The sequence below is a fragment of the Penaeus chinensis genome, chromosome 10 (assembly GCF_019202785.1).
Source record: "Penaeus chinensis breed Huanghai No. 1 chromosome 10, ASM1920278v2, whole genome shotgun sequence".
In the NCBI taxonomy this organism is placed as follows: domain Eukaryota; kingdom Metazoa; phylum Arthropoda; class Malacostraca; order Decapoda; family Penaeidae; genus Penaeus; species Penaeus chinensis.
In genome coordinates this window covers 28,723,630-28,728,629 of record NC_061828.1, presented here as the reverse complement: position 1 = coordinate 28,728,629, position 5,000 = coordinate 28,723,630, and the positions used below count along the sequence as shown (strand labels likewise).

The window sequence follows — 5,000 nt, the reverse complement described above, 5'->3', positions numbered from 1 at the left end:
GCGCACACCATTCCTCATGGGCGGACGAACAACGAGTCAACAATTGAGGCAGAATCCTAGGCGGGTAAAGCGGTGAAGAGGAAAATAGATATAAAATTTAGTGCATTCGATTAATGCAACTGGGTTCTAGCGACTCTTTTGGGCGACTCCATACACGACCAGCAGTTTATGGTCCGCCAATAAGTACTTTAGTGATACAAGCTCCTTTGTTGGAACCAAACTACCAGTTGGCGTTAAAAAGGATTACTGATAGCGTGTTAAAGGCAATGTTCGTGAGTATTCTTCTACGAATTTGTCAGTGTTATCGTTGCAGGCTACTATGCTCACAGTTATGCAGGCATTTTTGCACTAAATAAAATGTGTTAACACGACTTAGTAGACGGGTCTGCGCAAGACAGCCATTCTGGCGCTTTTCCTCATCAGCCAGCCGCACGTTATACCCCGTGACGTCACTTGCACCGAATGCATTCCCTCCAAGCGCTACCGGACGACGGCACATCCCACGGCAACCGCCCATTAGGGGCCCGTGAGCGAGCAACGTGAGAGGCGTGAGGGGAGCCGTCCCGCGAGGGGCGTGGCGCCCGCAGCGACTGAGTTTGGCAAATGGTCCCGGGTTTTTTGGGCGCCACGCGTGATCTCAGGCGGCGTTACGTCACCCGAGGCAGGACGGTTGCGAGAAATCCGAGCAAGACAGGTCCTCGTGCAGGCCGTTCCCCGGCACACGCCCCTCTTCTCTCCGACGCCCGCGGTCTCTCATGCCTAGCGTTATCCGGCAAGGCTCTGACGCCATCGACATCATACATCATCGTGTCAGTGATGGATCGCCGGAAGGTCTTTTCTTATTTAAGTTTAGCCTCAGTGATCTGGTCGGGGCGTGCGGAAGCAAGTGGCCGTAAGGTGTGCCCCGTTTTTTTTTTTTTTTTTTTTTTTTTTTTTTTTTGAGAGGTCCTGCTCGGGTTATGTCACCGTTTCACGTCACTCAGAACAGCACCTTCGGCTCGCGGTCACGGCATCCTCGGTCGAGATCCTGATTTATGGCTGACCGTCGGCCACGTTGCTACCCTGTCAGTGTCTTTTTCCGGTCGCTTTGTGTGCATTTCCTCTCCTCCAGTTAAGCAGTGTTACATCACTGCATGCCTCTCTCGCGCAGCCAAGCGGCTTTCGCGCCGCCGTGCTTTAAACGCCTCCGAAAGGTCATATAAACATAGCTCGCCGTCCACTGCGTCGCTTGCAGGAGCCTTTCATGTCATTCCTTTTTACCGTCTTCTGCTCGCTCACTCTGCACTTTCATCTTCACTTTTACTCTCTTCTGTTCATCAAGTTTTTATAACGTTTTCCCTTCCTGGAGAACACGTGTTACATAATTGATTTCCTAATATTTCTGTTATATGTTCTTATCACTAACCTCGATCATTAGTCGGGGATCGATGCTTCGGGTCGGCTTCGTTGTCGGTCTGGTATTGGGCCGAGTCTCGGCGGAAGGGGGGGGGGGGGGGTCATGAGCCAGAGAGGCGGGTGAGAAGCAATAAAACAAGAAAATAATAGCCCATATGTATGTTTACTTGTGTTTTTTTCTTCTTCACTTATAAGTATATGTGTACATTAACCTGTATGTATGTGCCCGTTTGTCTGTCTGTATGTGCTAACGTACCTATGTGTGCAAATATGTAATGCACATCAACCCAGAGGTGTGTACGCAATTCATGATGTTGATTAAAACCTCTCTGCCGATTGAGAGGAGCGTCGCCTCCTTCAGAGTGACGTAATACAGAGCCTCTCGACGGGACGACTTCCTTGCAAGGGTATCTCGGAGGAACTACTTACTGTGTTTTAGAAGGTGACGTTGCACCAGTCTTTGACCTGAGTATTGCATATGTTGCATCGGATAAACCACACTAACCCTATTTTCTGGTTGTTTATGATGCCTTTCAGTGTGTATTATTAATTTCTAAATTCGCTTATTATGTTAAGGATTTTTTAAATGGTTGGCTTTTCATTTCTTATGAATGCGTGTGTATACAAAGTTGAAATGCGGGAGTGAGAATCTGAAATGCAAAAGCAAGATTCATTTGTACTTACATATTTCCTCTGTATCTGATGGCGTCTCGACACATTTAAACAAATACGCCAACAACTCTTAGCCAAAAACACACCGAACGTTTTACAGCCCTGTCCTTATCGCTCGGACTCCCCATCTCCCCGTTGAAGATTACCCCAATGCCCTAAAAAACTTGCTGAACTCACAACCCTTGCATAATGTAGGGTAATGGCCCCGTAGAAACGAAGATAAAAAACGGACAAATAAAAATTTAATGGACACACACGTAACTGGTGAAAGATGACCATTTCCTTTGAACCCTTGCAGCGGACAATTGTGTCAAGTCAGTTTTTGTTCTCAAACTTTTTGTTTCGATAACTTTTTGTTCTGATAATTGCGGGAAAACTTCTATAGAAACTTATCAGAATGTCGCAAGCGGCTAAACACCAGACACTGGATTATGTGCATCGATCTTTGTATATGTCTGTTTATCTATCGTCCTACCTATCCGCGTGTACAAATGTATATAAGAGATGGTGTTTACCAAAGATAGTAAAAGTATATGTCGCTGAAGGCAATCTTTTCGGATTACAATTCCATAGTAGATTTTCTACCTCTTATTCTTCTCCTTTCTGTGGGGTCGTTATATTTCTGGATATCTTTAAAATACTTTCTGATCTCCTCACTCTAGATCTGCATATCTGACTGTGCATCAAACACGTTTTATAAAGTTCTCAAAATTTTCATGGTTCCCTTAGTTCTGCTTTTCTCGTTTTTTTCTCTCTGTCCCCCCCCCCCCATTCTCTCTCTCTCCCTCCTTCCCTCCCCCCCCTCTCTCTCTTTCACTCTCCCCCTCCCTCCCCTCTCTGTCTCTCTCTTCGCTTCATATATCTCACGGCTCCCCCTTGGTCTTCTCTCCGCTCCCTTCTCTTCTTCCCGCAACCAGTTCTTCCTTCCTTCTAGCTCGACCTTTCGGAAGAAGAACACAGGCACATAACTCGCACAAAAACCGAATCTACGTAATGATATCTGGTCCCGGGCATTGCTTTACACGCCCTCACGCCCGAATCGCATTATGTTTCTGCTTGGAATGCTATGACGGGGCTGTCGGCCAAGGTTGCTGAGCTGTAAAATTTCCAGATGCTGAAGGCAAAGTCTTTGAATACTTTCACTGTCAGAAAAAAGCGCCCGTACGCACGGGAGGTTCACTGGAAGAGCTATTACTACTGCCTTTCCGCTCAGTGGGTTTCTCCCAATTTAATGATGACGATGATCCGGCTTTACGTCACGACCTCCTTCGCAAGGGCTAGGACGGCGTTTATTTCGGACGGCCTGTCTCTCTTCCAGTAATGTTCGCCTAGTAGCGGTTATGTTAAAAAAATTATGAACCTCTTGTATTGCACTAAAGTATGTAATTTCACAAAACATAGTGGTAGTCGTAGCAGTAGCAATTTAGTTAATTCCATTTGTTGCCATGGTTATTCTAATGTTTGGTGTGTCTGTTTGCTTCTAAATTACCCCTTATTTACAAGGAACTGCGGGTTTACCATCCATAATGTTCAGCAAGCATGGAAATTAATTGTTTTTACTGGCATATAAAATTTCTGACGTAGGATTATCTCAATTAGAAGTCTGCTGATGGCACACGAGATTCATAAAATACTATTGAAACATACACAAACACGTAATTTTAAAATCATTTGTCCTTGATTTATCATTCGTTTAATTAGTGTGAAAAGCCGAAGGTTACATGAAGAGTAAATATATGTTTGATTATTTCTTGACAATCTATGAAAGATTTCTGAAATCGTCACTTATTATTTGACGATTCACAAAAAGGCGTTTTCGTTTGAATCATAAGGAAACAGTTTTCTCAGTTTTCACTTTTGCTTCATAAATAGGGATAACGTTCGTTTATCAGTATTCCATCAGTGCAATGTAATCTCATTGCGTAGAATAGGTAAAGGAAAACATTGAGACAGCCTTTAATCTTGTGTGTGTGTGTATGTGTATGTGTGTGTGTGTGTGTGTGTGTGTGTGTGTGTGTGTGTGTGTGTGTGTGTGTGTGTACACACACGAACGTGGATTTGTGCGTGCGTCTGAGCGTGTGTTTGGGGGAGGGGGGGGGGGGCAATGTATAGACTGCATATGATTAAACACAAACACCCTGACATTTATGTTTAAGGCCTATAGGAGGCAATTTCACTTTCTGTTTGAGTCAGGCAAGGTCGGCTGTTAGCTGACCCATATAGACAAAAGCCAAGGTCACCCATATCCTGAGACCCATATATCATGTATATCTCTCCTTATTCTTTATACAACTCGTTATAAATAGCTTCGTTAATCCGAGCATCGCTTTGGCATTCCCAATGTCAGGTTTAGAGGTCGACCAGATAAAAAGGCGGGACGAAAAGAGACGTTTTTTTTAAAACCGGGTCCGCGTTGTTTACAAGAGGGTGCCGGATGTACGATGCCCCTGCACCTAAAACTGCTCACTCTTGCGGAACCTCCGTCTTCGCCCTTTTTGCTGAAGATGACACGTCGTATCTAGTAAACTAACTCACTGATTACTTCTCTATGGCTTTCCTTGTACGACGAAAACAGCGAAATGCGGAGACGGCGCCTCGCCGCCTCGCCCGTCCATTCAAGGGGGTCGCTCGGTCAGCCGGCGATGAGGCAGTAAAACCGGCGTTCGCGTGAAAGGCAACCTGCTCCGAACCGACGACCTCCGCTACCTTGATACACGTATAAAACTGTCGGGGCGGCGGGAACAGTTACGAGTTGTCATACAGCGGGGAAGAGGAGAAGAGGTGGCGCCTACTGGTCCGATCGCGTTCCCTTGACTAAACTTAATTTAAGGATAAAACGACTGAAACGAACTTACAGAGGGAACTCGTACGACTATTGAGGCTGCACATACCACACTTTGGGAATTGTGTTGAACTCTTTTAAGCCATTCGCA

General features: G+C 45.4%; 1 protein-coding gene across 2 annotated transcripts in view; it reads left to right on the top strand.

Moving 5' to 3' along the window:
- LOC125029733 (nonsense-mediated mRNA decay protein 2-like) overlaps window positions 1-5,000 on the top strand; it is a 40,956-nt gene that overhangs the window by 32,633 nt on the left and 3,323 nt on the right. The window contains exon 1 of one of the 2 annotated variants that reach the window (XM_047619838.1): window positions 4,460-5,000. This exon is cut by the window's right edge and continues 14 nt beyond it. The exons of the other annotated variant lie outside the window; for it this stretch is intronic. The gene's annotated coding sequence lies outside the window, so the exon portion shown is untranslated. Of the gene's footprint in view, window positions 1-4,459 lie in introns of those variants that run through there. 2 annotated transcript variants of the gene reach the window in all.